Source organism: Mustela lutreola, chromosome 3, assembly GCF_030435805.1.
Source record: "Mustela lutreola isolate mMusLut2 chromosome 3, mMusLut2.pri, whole genome shotgun sequence".
Classification (NCBI taxonomy): Eukaryota; Metazoa; Chordata; class Mammalia; order Carnivora; family Mustelidae; genus Mustela; species Mustela lutreola.
The window spans coordinates 163890619-163904569 of NC_081292.1; the positions used below are offsets into that span (position 1 = coordinate 163890619).

At 49.2% G+C, this 13951-nt stretch overlaps 1 protein-coding gene across 1 annotated transcript in view; it reads left to right on the forward strand.

The window, feature by feature from the left end:
* LOC131827230 (contactin-associated protein-like 4) overlaps nucleotides 1–13951 on the forward strand; it is a 130433-nt gene that overhangs the window by 35440 nt on the left and 81042 nt on the right. The gene's annotated exons all lie outside the window — the stretch shown is intronic.

A 13951-nucleotide genomic window follows, 5' to 3' on the forward strand; every position in this document is an offset into this window, starting at 1 on the left:
CCGTGCTCCCCATGCTGGGCGCTGCACCCCCCCTCTGCCGTCTGACTCATGTTCTAGCTGGAAGTTTGTACCCCCGACTCACCGCCCCTATTGGCACAGCCCTCATTCCTGCCCTCTGGCAACCTCCAGATTCTTCTCTGTATTTGAGAGTCTGTTTGTGTTGTTCGTTCATTTTGTGGTTTAGAACCCACATGAATCCCCATGCCATTTGTCTTTCTCTGAGGTATTTCCCTTGACGTAACACCATTGATTTTGGAACGGTGGAAACACATGGATGGAATTTTATTGAGTAGACACAGCCATCGCTGACTTAGGTGCAGAGTGTGCATGAGGCACATTTTTTCTGTGCCACGGCTTCAGCTGATGAGTCTATCCCCACATCAGTTGAATACTTAATTGTCAAATAAGGTGAGAAAGACGATCAGTGCCTCCTGGGCAGTCCTGCTCATCCCAGAGACACAGGGCATGTATGCCCAAGCCCCCGTTCACCCTTGGACCTCAGTTACCGGCAGGTTCCGGTCAGTTCTTATTTCATTCCTCTGTTCTTTTGTAACATTAGGAAAGAGCAGTTCCCATGATGATTTTTATTTCTTTGAGTCCCACATTGACTTAATTTCAAGAGAACCAGGTTATTGAAAATATGACCGAATTTTGAACACCAGGACCAAAAATACAGGTTTCCTGGAGATTTCTCTTCTCCAGCCATACAGACCCACTGTTATCCCGAAAACTAAGATGCAGCAGATATCCTTAAAGTAGAGAGAGTCCACACGAATATCGGAGATGACCACCATTCGACATTTAACATTTCTGTTCTTACTTAAAGTGTTCTTCCTGCAAATCTGAGATGCATTTGATGTGGAAGAAAAGCTATCCAAGATTCCACATCCAGCATTAACATCCTTCATGTTCCTGCTGTCTGGCTCTGTCCCGGCAGCTTTGTTTGCTCATTCTAAATTCCTACCTTCTCGCGGCTGCAAAGAAAACACACTTCACTGCTTTTCTTTTGGCTTTCTTTTCTTTAGCTCCTATAGACTATAGATTACGAATGACTTTAGAAGACTCTTTTCTTTAAACAAAGAGGATGCGGCACTCGGCAGGTATAAATTTCAGTGTTTCCAAAATTGAGATTTTCACATATTTTTCCCCAATATTATTGTTTTAATTCAGATCTTTAATCTGACAAATGGATGCACCCTTTTAATTGCCTCACCAACAAAGTAATTAAATATACCCTCACCCTAAAAAGTGTCCTCCAGCCCTGTCCCCATACCCCACCCCCAAGGCAGCTACCGTCCCGATTTTCATCACCTTGAGGTAATTTGTCATGTTGTGGAACACAGTTAAATTTGGGTCCTTCTGCCTAACATGAGATAATCCACTTTTGGGGTGTTTACTTTATCCTCTTAATTTCTGAGTCCTATTCTATGTATGAATACAACAAAAATCATGTGTCCTCTCTCCAGTTGAAGGAAACTTGGGTGGTCTCTGGTTTGGGGACACAGAATAAAACTGTCTAAGCCTTACTGGACAGGTCTTGTGTGGACACATTTCTGTTCCTCTTGCTTAGAGACCCGAGTGGTATTTTTTGCTGGCTAAGCCGTGGGTGAATATCCAGTATTTTTTTTAAGGTTTTATTTATTTATTTGACAGACAGAGATCACAGGTAGGCAGAGAGGCAGTTAGAGAGAGAGAGGAGGAAGCAGGCTCCCTGCTAAGCAGAGAACCCGACGCGGGGCTGGATCCCAAGACCCTGAGATCATGACCTGAGCTGAAGGCAGAGGCTGAACCCTCTGAGCCACCCAGGTGCCCCGAATATCCAGTATTTTAAGACACTGACAGAGAGTTTTCTGCTGTGGTTTTGCCCTTTTGCATCTCCACCGGCCATGTTGGAGAGTTCTAGGTGCTCCACACCCTCCCCAAACCCCAGGATGAGAAGCTGTCTGAGCGGTAGAAGCGCTAACAGATGTGAGGGTTTTTAATTTTATCCTCCCAGAGGATAATGACATTTCTCATGGCTTATTGTGATTATCTTCTTGGGAAAAGTTCAAAACTTTTGCCAGTTTTTTAGTATTGCATTGGCTTGTTCAGTTTGTAGTTACTGAGTACTGAGAGTTATATCTATATTTAGGTATGTGGGTTGGAGTTGCAAATGTGTTTTCTCAGTGTGTTTGTTGACTTTCTGTTCTTTAAACAGCATTTTTTGTAAAGTAAAGGTTTTTATCTTGAGGAAGACCAATTTATCATTTTGTCAAAGAAATTGTGCTATGGAACAAAGTCCCCTCACCTTAAAAAAAAAAAAATCCAATCATCCCAGCCCGGTTTTTGGAAGAGCTGGTCCTTTCCCATTCAATTTTCTGTACCTTTGTAAAAACGTAGTTGACCACAAATAACTGTGTCAACTTCTGGACTTCTGCTCCACTTTTTAATTTCCTTTACTCAATGCTGTTGAAGTAAAATTAAGAACTTTAATTTTGTAATAAACAATCAGGTCGGTAATACAAGTCATGCCAAAGAAATACAATGCATTTTTGTGTATTGATTTGACTGCATAATCTGAAAACCTGCTAAAGCCACATATTTGTTCTTCCACCATATTTTCGATTCTACAGGTGTGTCTACATGGATGACCATGCTATTGGTGGATAAAACCATTTGCTTCTTCCTTCCCGATCCAATTCCTTCCATTTCGCTTTCTTGCCCTATTGCCTTGGCTCAATGCCGTTAGTGGTGTTGAGTGCATGCAGCAAGAGCAGATAGCCTTGCCTTGTCCTGGATCTCAGAGGGAAAGCAGCCATCTCCCACCCTTACAGGATGGTACTTACAGGGTTTTGTTTTGTTTTGTTTTGTTTTGTTTTTTTTAATAAATGTCCTGTTCTTTGCCTGTCAAGACATTTTTTTTTTCAATCAGAAATGAATGTTGGCTATTTTCAAAAACTTTTTTGTATGTATTTGATGACTGTATAGTTTAGCATATGAACATTTTCAGTATGTTTTCATGCTGAATCACATTAGGTGAATTTCTGATGTTAAACCAACTCTGCCCTCATGGACTAAGTCACACCTGGTCCTGAGGTACTAACCTTTTCATAGATTGTTGGATTTTATATGCTAACATTTTGTTACAATGTTTGCATCTGTGTTCTTAAGGTAGATAGGTCTGTATCTCTTCTCTGTTCAATTATTTGCATTGTTTTGTTATCAGGATCTTGCCAACTCATGGAGTTCATTGGTAACTATTTCCTCCACTTCCTAGAGAGTTTGTGTGGAACTGATGTCAGTTCTTGCATGAATTTTTGATCTATCTTTTTTGTAAAATCCTTGGACCTGGAATATTCTTTGTGGGAAAATTTAAAATATAAGTTCAGGGGCGCCCGCATGGCTCAGTGGGTTAAAACCTCTGCCTTCAGCTCAGGTCGTGATCCCAGGGTCCTGGGATCGATCGAGCCTCACATCGGGCTCTCTGTTCAGCGGGGATCCTGCTTCCCCCTCTCTCTCTCTGCCTGCCTCTCTGCCTACTTGTGATCTCTGTCAGATAAATAAATGAAGTCTTTAAAAAAATAAAATAAAATACAAGTTCAGTTTCTTTAATCAATATTAGAGTGGTTTGAGTTACCTATTTCTTCTTGGATGAAATTTTACTAGTTTCTGTCTTTCAGGGAAATTGTCCATGCCATCAGTTTAAAAATAAACTGAGTGGAATAAAGCTTTCATGTTTCCTTATTAACCTTTGATGTCAGTAGTGATGTCCCTCTCGCTCCTCATATTAGTAATTAATGGATTCTCTATTTGCTGCTGATAACTCCAAAGTAGTTTATCAGTTTTATAGAACTAAGGAATAACTTTAGGTTTTATTTATTTTTCTCTATTGATTTTCTGTTTTCTATTTCATTACTTCCATTTCATCTCTATTACGTTCTTACTTCAGTCTGAGTTGGTGGGTTTATATTTTCTTCTTTCTTTAGCTTCTTTAGGTCTAGAAGTAAGCTCACTGATTTGAGTACCCTCTCGTATTCCCAATCCCCCATCCCAGTTCATAAGAGTGGCAGCCACAAGCTTTGATAATTTGTGTTTTCACTTTTATTCAGTCAAAAGCTTTCTAATTTTCCATTTGATCTCCCTTTTGACTTGGGTTATTTAAAGGTATGTTCTTTAGTTTCCAAATATTTCAGTATTTTGCAGATATCCTTGTGTTACAGCTTCATTCTATTATTTATTTATATATTTCACTTATTTTTTTTAAAGGGGGACAGAGGGAGAGGGAGAGAGAGAGAATCTTAAGCAAGCTCCACAACCAGCATGGGGTTTGATCTCACAGCCCTAAGATCATGACCTGAGTCAAAATCAAGAGTCAGACACTTAAATGTTGGAGCCACCCAGGCACCCCGATAACTTCATTTTGGATAGAGAACATACTTTGCCTGATTTGAGTCCCTTTAAAGTAATTGAGATATGTTTTATGGACACAGTATAGTCTACCTTGTAAACGTTCTGTGTGCAGTTGGAAGGAACTGTGTTCTGCTTTGCTGGATGGGATGTCTTGGAAATGAAAACTGGATCAAGTTACCCAACAGCATTGTTGACTTGACCATAAACTCCCAATCTCTTCGTCTGCTTATCCTGTCCCATCCCTGTGCGGAGACTGACCAACGGAGAGCTGACAATAGCCCAGCCATCCTGCTGTGTGTGAAGCTGGGCCCCAGCCTCTGCCCAAGACAGATCCCTGCTTACAACTCACTTAGGAAGAAAATGCCCTGGGCTCCAGCCGGTTCAGCTGGGCTGCTGAGGAACCGGAGTCCCCCATCTGTGCACTTCTGCTGCTTCTCTGATTCTACCTTCCTGTTGCTTCCTTGCACCCACCTCCTTGCACACCCCTGCTCAAGAGCACCTGCCGCCTTCCCATCTGCGCCCACTGACTACATGTCCACGTGGGCTTTGTCATTTGAAAGACGTGGAAGCCCGTGTACAGGGATACACACACAAGGCACTATCCTTTTTGGTGCCTTCCAGCTCACCAGGAGGTCTGAAACAGCAGGTGTGTGTGCATGTGAAGCTGAGGCTGACGTTAGCAGGAAGCCTTCCCCAGGGCCATCAGAGATCAGAGGGACAGAGGAAGTTACTGGTGCCCATGTGCCTTTAAAGACAAGTGGGGCTTCGGCTGACTCTGTCCACTGTCCTTTGACAAAGACACCTGCAGCCACAGAGCAGAATGGGTAGGTTTCCCACCGGATGCCACAGCTCCCTACAACCTGCTTTGTCAGTGACGCTTGTCTGGAATGCTGACCTCCCATCCACTGACCATCTCAGCGGGTGTCCAGCTTGTCCAGCTTGCCTCTGAGGGCGTGGAAACTGTCAATGCTTCCACGTTCTGAGCAGTGGAGACCTCACACCCTGGAGACAGCCAGGGGACAGCTGTCAGCAGGGGGGCTTCTGACTGTGCACCTTAGTCTCTGGGACAAAGGAAGAGACACTGTCCAATTGTGTCCTTTCAGGGGAGGGGTCTTTGTCCCAGGAGGGGCCATGGGCTCACCACAGAGGGACAAAAGCAGGCAGAGGCTCAGACCCTCTGTCTGAGGCACACGACAGCAGAAAGGCTGGGTCCAGGAGAAGACCCAGCTGACAGGAAGATTCAGTGTGGAGCAGGGTCCAGGAGCCAGAGCTGAGGTTATAGCCCAGCATGTCAGGGCTCCCTGAGGGCCCTCGGGGTGCTGAGATGTCCCGGGGACAAGGCTGGGATCCTAATGTCTCTGCCTCTGCAAACACAGAGATGGTGTCACTGGATTCTGCTTCATGGAGAAGAGCAAGGCCATCCCTGTTCCCCGGTTCTTGGGACAGAGGAAGTACGGGGACAGTGGGCTCAGAGGCTGTGATCAGAAAGCTGATCAGATCAGCAAATGCATCAGAAGATCCGCCCTTTCCTGCCATGGCAGGCCTCCAGATGGAGAACAGGGAGCCTTGGGGCAGGGGTGTACAGGGAGCAGAGCCCAGGCAGGGTGAGTGCTCCCTGAAAGTCTGGGGCCATCTGGTCTACAGGAAGGTGAGCCATGACCACACGCGGCTGCAGAAGGGACTGTCTCTCCACATGTGCGTGTGTCCGGAGGGGCACCTTCTGGCCTCCCAGCAGTTCCCACGACATTCAAGATGCTGCTGGGACACAGGGGTCTTGGGGTGGGGGGCAGACTCCACCCCTCACAAGGTCAGGCAGCCCTGTACATCGCAGCTTTTGCCACTCTCCTGTCTCTGGATTGCAAAGTGGATTCACAGCAGGGTAAAGCACCCCAGGGGAGCAAGGGTCAGGGAGGCTGGGAAACGCAGTGCACACACTTTCCCCAAGGGGAGCAGGAGGAATTTGCAAAAGTTGCAGGAGTTCCACCCACTTGGACGGGGATCCAGCCGTGCCAGCATCAACGCCTAGTGTTCATCTGATGAGTTTTAGAGTGCAGGAAGTGTTCCAGTAATCTAAGCAAACCTGGGCCAGCCGTAAAGTCACAGGGGAAACTGAGGCACAGGGGAGTCCCATGACACCTGGGGAGCTGCTTCCTGACCCTTCCCAGACAGTAAGATGCATTACAGTTTGTGCACAAGGCCAGACTCACCGTCTTGTAACTGACCAGCATCCGTTCCAGTTACTGGAAAATCAGAAATCTTGGAGTCCTCCCCAAGACCCCCCGGACCTGCCATCCACACCTTTCAGGGGTTGGGAGAACACAGTGAACACTGGCAGGCATCGTTCCCACATTCCCACCACCCCTGGCAGTGTTGCTGGCCAAGCGCTCACGAGGAAAGCCAGCCAGCCTGCAAGCAAGGGTCCCTGCCCATCCTGGGGACCCCTTCTTGGTGCCCCCTTCTCCTCTGTGGGCACTTTCATGTTTACCCTTAACTCTTTCTTGCCTAGATTATCTTACAGCCTGCTGATGCACCTTTCTCTTCGGCTGCTCTCCTCATTCAAACAGACACTGAGAAGAAGCCCCAGACGGACCTCTGCTCTTCGGGACAGTGGTTCTCTAATGCAGCCCCCATAGGCCATGGTGCAGGGCTCGCCAATAAAACAAGGAATAAACCCTCAGCTCAGTCAGGGTCTGGATAACAAAGCAGAGGGGTCTGGGTGAATGCAGTTTGGGGCTCCTGGTGCAGCGATTTGTGCTCCCGGATTTCTAGTGTGCTGCATCCCATCAAATCCCTGGATCATGAAAACGCAGCACGTTCACATGTTTTATTGATCTGTGGCACAGAGCCAAAGGGCAGAGTGGCTGAACGGAAGGACATGGGAGGAGCATCTCCAGCTGGACCTGGCCCCAGCCAGACGTCTGTCTTCTGCCACAGGCCACACAGTGCCACCAGGCTGCCTGACATCAGCAAGCAGAATCCTGGTGAAGCACTTCAGCTTTTCCTGGAAGAAGCAAAAGACATTTTGAGGTATGAACTTGGTGAAGAAGAAATTAGAACTTTGAAGGTATCGTTTGAGACTGGCACTTCCCAGCCTGCAAGAAAGCTGGCTCTCTGTGCAGAGCTGAGGACACGAGATCAGGAAAACCACCTTGCAAAGGGCACAGCCGGACACATTGTGGTCACAAAGGTGAGCAGCGGAGCACCAGCCCTCCCATGCACCGAGCAAAGACAGCACGTCTGTCCACTCACCTCCAGACCTGCTCACCACACAGAGGCTTCCTGTGATCAGTCCACACACTCTCCCATGCAGACGCCCGTGGGCCCCCAACTTCTCAGGTTGCAAGTATTCTGTCTGCTTGTTGAGCTGTGGGAAAGGCCAGAACAGATACTCTGCGCCTTGTAGTCCATGACTGCCGTGGGCGGAGCCCATGTCCTGAGACGTCACGCATGTCACTGGGCACAGACACCTTGCTGCTGTCGGCCATCCCCATCAAGAGGTTTATGTAGCGGGAGGGCATCTGAGGGCATCTGAGGTAATCCTACACCCAGCCACTGAAGTCCTCACAGCTGGATGTGGCCCCTGCCCAGGGAGGGTCTGGGGTTCTGCACACTCCCGGCCACTCGGAGCCACACACAAGTCGGAACACACATGACAGACGTTTTGGCCTCCTTACTCTTACCATAAAGTGTGAGTAACAGATCTTGGGACAAAATTCACGGACAGAATATAATTTCAAAGTGAGTAAGAAGCAAAAGGAAAAAAGCTGACATTTCAAACAATGTGCTAGAATAAACTTCAAAGCTATTTTGTGACACAACCACAACAAGGGCCAAATTTATTCTTCTCTTCTGTAAAGGGGAAACTTCAAACATGTTCCCCCAGATGCTTCTCTGCTGTGTTAAAAATCACGTTAACCATTTAAAGTGAACTGTTCAGCCACACTCTGGACACTCACAATGCTGTGGGGCCCCTCCTTTATCGGGTTCCACAACCTTCAGCCCTCAAAAACCCTCCCCTCTCCCAGCCCCTCCACCTGCTTCCTGCCAGGTCCACAGAGGGAGTGTCTGTGCATCGGCTGACCTCCCTCGGAGGCTGAGAGACATCCCCTGTCCTGGGACCATGACGTCAGGTCTCAGTAACACCTGGGTTTAGCCATTCAATCGCTGATAGGCATTGGAGGTTTTTCTACTTTTTAGCTAGTGTGACTGATATCACTGTGAATAGTCATGTTGACATGTGCTGACTTTTTCATTGTTTGTCATATACCAAGGCATGGAATCAGGAGTCATGGGATAATTCTATTTTGAGGTTTTGAGGAGTTGCCCAGCTGCCTTTAAGACTTAAGATCGCATAAAAGGAGACAGCTAGCGGCATCCTTAGCACATAAAGGGGCTCCCGTTCTGTAACTAATCGAGAAATAAGTAACACAATTTATTTAGACCTTTGGTCTAAAGGGTCTTTAGACCCAGACTGAAAATCGACAGTAACAGAGAAAAAGGCTACAATGTGCTCATTTGTGGATTTAAAAAATGCAAAATAGGGGCCCCTGCGTGGCTCAGTCAGTTGAGCATCTGACTCTTGCTTTGGACTCAGATCATGATCTCAGGGTCCTGGGACCCAGCCCTGTATCAGCTCTGTGCTCAGCGGGGAGCCTGGTTGAGATCCTCTTCCTCTGCTTCTCCCCTCCCCTTCTCTAAAATAAATAACCTTTTTAAAAATTGCAAAACCAGTCACACACCCTGTGGGTCTACAACTGTGCCAGGAGTTACTCGTCAAGTCCTTTGTCATTTGCAAGGACAACAGTTATACCCCAGGTCCTGGGGGTGTGATTGTTCACATGCTGTCTTCTCTAACGTCCTCGTGGAACAGCACCAGAACACATGGGCCTAAAGTGTGCCTCTTTGGCCTAAGGATCATTTTGAGCTGGCTGTCTTGAGAATTAGCACCTGCAGGAGAAGTTCTGAGAACAGAGCAGATTCTACCCTATTGCCAGGGTATCTACTGGAGCAGGGAGGCTCCTTTGGTTCCAGGAAGAGGATGGTACTAAACCCCAGGAGACACCCACAGGGGACTTGAGTCGCACTGGCCCACTTTTCCTGTCCCCCCAGGCCTTCCCCACAGCTTTCTCTCTCTCTTCAGCTGAAGACAGTATTGAGCCCCAGGTTTAGGCCACTGTGGGGTTCCCCGTTTCTCCTGCTGTCTCCTTGCATCATGAGCTGCACACCTTGGTAAACTCCTGGTTGTCTTTTTCTTGCTCCTTTGTCTCATATCAGCCAAGAACTCGGAAGGGTAGAGAGAAATCATTTCCATCCCTGCGTGGTATGTTTGGTATTAAAGTCTTTCTGGTCAAGGACGATGGCTTCATGACCACTCACGACCTCACACACTGCAGCAGTGAGCCACACGCCGAGGGACCTCTGCCTGGGAGGTATCTGTGTGGACTCCCCAGGCTCTCTGAGACTCAGGGGCCGAATAGCAGAACCTCCAAATGCCAGCCAGCTTCACTGCTCAGACCCTACTGAGCCCCAGCCCAGAAGTTAGAGAGCATCAGAGATCCCTCACAACATCTGATGAGGGTTACCCTCCACTGCTGTGGTGTCTGCCCTAGAGGGTTCTCTCATTCCAGAGTCACCCTGGGAATTTCCCTGTGAGGAAGAGCTGCTCCTTCCTCCTGAGCAAGTATGTGCTTGATTGCTTTTCTTTTTTTGTTCAAGATTTTATTTATTCGAGAGAGATCGTGCACAAGTGGGGTGAGGGGCAGAGGGAGAAGCAGACTCACTGGCGAGCAGGGAGCCTGATGCGGGTCGTGGTCCCGGGACCCCGAGATCATGATCTGAGCTGAAGGCAGACGCTTAGCTGACTGAGCCACCCAAGCATCCAGCTCGTTTCCTTTCACCAGTAGAAACTTGTGGGTACTCACGGTAAAATCCATTTTTTCATTTCACTGCTCAGTTGTCCTAGAGCTGGCCAATCTTCAGGTCGTTTCTTCCATTCTTTCAGCAAGGCTCCCTTTTTCTCAGCGTTTCCTATGTTCTGGTGCACAAGAGGTTCTAAGCTCCTCTTGTATTTTGTACAGAAATCAACCAGTTCTCCAAGGATCCCGGTGACTGTGCAGGAGAACGGGGTGCCGAAGTGGAGGGCTGGGTGTGAGCTGTGCTCATGGCCACCGGTGCCATCGCCGGCAGCCCTCCCCACTGTCACACCCAGGACCTGCACGCTGAGATGCTAAGCCATGTGGGCCCACACGTGTCTGTAGTTCTGTCTCCCTTTACAGGTGCATCAAACCGCCAATGTCTATTGATCCTTCTAATTCTAGCCCAAACCAGGGTTCTTCCTAGTCTTCCCTCCTCCCAGAGCAGAAAAACTTGGCCCCCATTGTCTGCAATATCTTGACTAATTGGTTCAATTTTAGTACACATGCAAGGTGGTTCTAGGATTGCAGACCTGCACACCTGGGTGGACCAAGGGGTTTAGGCCCATCTAGGTTCTCCCCTGTTCCAGACCCTGGGTGCACCCTGACCGCCAGGGGATGCAGTCCTGTCTGGAAGGCAGCCAGGCTCACGCAAGCCTTGAATTATATGCAGGCTCCTCCCTGTGCTGGTTGGCTCCTGTCACTTATTTCTGGGGAAGGTGGGGAGATGTGGACCATCTCCTCAGTTCCCACAGTCCGCCGCAAAGAGCAGAGTGCCCCCCAACCTGCCCAGCCTCCTCTTGGGCTCTCCCTCTGGGCCCTGTCCCCACAGCGATGGGCACACCCTCCCTATTAGTCTACAAGAAGGACAGATGGAGAAGATACTCCAGGGTCTCTGTAGGTCCTGGAGATCCCCCACAGGCCCGTCCTGTGACACAGCACACGTCACTCACCACTCTCCTGGACACCCACTACAGCTGGTGCCTCACGGGGCATGTTCTCCACTCGTGGGCTGTGTTTCGACTTGCTCTGGAGTTGGCTTCTGCTTTCGTTATGCATCTAGGAAGACTGTGGTGGTCAGAGGATCAGTCCTTCCTGTGTGGCCTCTGGGTTTTGAGTCTCAGTGAGAGAAGCTTTCTTGGCACCATGGTGAAGAGGAGCCTAACTTCCCCCACTCCCGCGTCTGTGCGTTTAGACCAAAACCCTGACCCACTAGGCGCTGGCGCTGTGTGCATGTAAACTACGGGTCTAACTCTACCGCCTCCCCTGGCTGCCCCGCTGTCCCAGGGCCACTTGGGAAGGTATCTGTCCTCACCCCAAACCCTGGAGACCCCGCCACTTCTCCCATGTGTCGGGGTCTATTTCTGGATCTTTGCTCACGGTCCACAATGCCATCCCTGCTGGGCTCTCGTGGTCCTTTCTCTCTGGAAAGATCGCCTTAGGCGGCATTTCCCACACCAACCCTCCTGCACTGGTTTGTGTCTCTCCCCGGGACTCAGCTCTCTGTATACTCTTCCCGCTCTGCCTGCTTCCCCTGACCACTGCTTCTCTGACCCTTTATTCACGTGACAGTTTTCATGCTCTCGGATGTTCGCCACCTTCTTTCGTGTCCTTCACTACATTTCCATCTTAGTCTATTCTCCGGACTCTGGGCAATTTACTCTCTTTAACTAATGCACTGATTGTACAACAGTTTTGAGTTTGCAGTAACACGAAATAGGAAGGACTGAGTCCCTACATGCCACACCCTCCTACGGCCCCCCACATGGGGTCCTGACCATGAACACCAAGTAGCACAGTTGTGCAGCACGTACACTGCACTCAGTGAGCCGATTCTAATGCACTCCTGTTACCTGGAGCCCAGAGGCTCTCCCTTGGTGTTGTGCAGAGTGGGTTTCACTAAATACATTTGTATCCATCATAACAATATCATCCACAGGGTCTCACTGACCTAAATATCCTCTGTGCTCATCCTCCCCAGACCCCCAGCCCCTGCTCACCCTCCCCCAGACCCCCAGATCCTGCTTCTCACCCTCCCCAGACCCCCAGTCCTGCTCACCCTCCCCCAAACTCCAGATTGACTTCTTTCACTTAGTTTCCTCCATGTCTTTTCATGGCTGGATAGCTCATTTCTTTTTCTCACAGAACAACAGTCCACTGTATGGATGGACCACTGCTGATTCATGCATCCACTCCCTGAGGGCTGTCTTGTTTGCTTCCAAGGTTTGTCAATTACAGACCAAGTGTGCGATTTTTGTGTGATACAAAGGATCGCAATTTCTGGATCCTGTGGTGAAAGTGTGTTATTTGGGGAGAAGCCGCCAGACTCTCCCTCCTGCGTCCGCCCAGCAGTGAGTACGCCCCTGTTCCTCCCCAGCACTGGGTGCTGTCAGGGCTCTGGATTGGGCCATTCTAATGGTATGTCATGGTATTTCTTCTTTATTTTACATATAATTTTGTCTTTTTATCCCATTTGCTTCCTGTGCTCAATCAGTGTTTTGTCATAGCTGTGTTTGGTCCATTGTTATTCTTAGCCCCGACCTTGTGATTCAAGGTGGTATTTCGGACCCTGAAAGGCTTGTTTGAGGAGTTTATTTCCTATGGTTTCCTTTTGCTTCATAGTTGTTTTTAGGAGGTAGGAATGTTCTCCAATTACTTTTGGCGAGTATTTCCTTCCTGATTTTCTCAGAAATTCTGCCTGGGTTTTACTCTTCTCTCACTGGTCTGGTGACGCCGGATTCCTCCAGCTTACGGGCACCCAGCCCCCACCTCCACAATCTCCGCATGACCCGCACTAGGTGTCCACTGTGGGTGTTTGCCATGCACATAGGAGGAGGACTGGGTGTCCTCGGGGTCTGCACACTCTCCGAGCCTGGGTCTGTCCCTTCATGGTGGGGGCTCAAGGAGAACTCCACCTTCTGGTCGCACTCCAGTCCCCTCTCCTGGCCTCTGCAGTGCCCCTAGGAGGTCCCTGTGCTGTACCCCTCGTTCTCTGTTCAGGGCTAGGGCCACAGGGGGCACTGGCCCCATGCAGGGTGGTTGCCATTTCTCCACTGGTCTCATTTGTCCTCTGTCTTCTGAGAGTGTGTGGGAGTGTGCACTTTGCTGCACGAACCCCTCCTCCCCTTAAGGGTGGGGTTTGCCTTTGTCATCCCACCTCACACAGCCTCACCATCCACCGGCACCTTGTCCCACCTCTGAGCTCCTAACATTGCTTTAGATGCCCATGTCCCTGAGTCTGGGCTTCCCATGGCAGGCCATGTCCCGAGGACTCTGCATCATCAGAGTGGGACACTGGATCCCTGAGTTGGGGCATCCAAATGGATGTCCAGCTCTGCCAGGAGCTAGACACCCTGCGGACCCTGGAAAGGTGCATAGGCCGATGGTGACCAGCCCAGCACAGGGCCTGGAGGACATTGGTTTGGAGAGTGATGGGCTCCATGGGGATGTCCCCCTGATGCTAAGCACCCAGAGCCCAGGCTGTCACACACCCCAGGAGCAGGAGGGCATAGACAAGCAGTTGCTCACTATGTGTAACTGTGTTTGCAGTCAGGAGGTCAAGGTCCCCGGGCATCAGGGATCCAGTGTTCCTGGAAGCCACAGGGGCACATGTTCTGTGCCAGTTTTGCCCCCTTGAAGATGCATTTTGA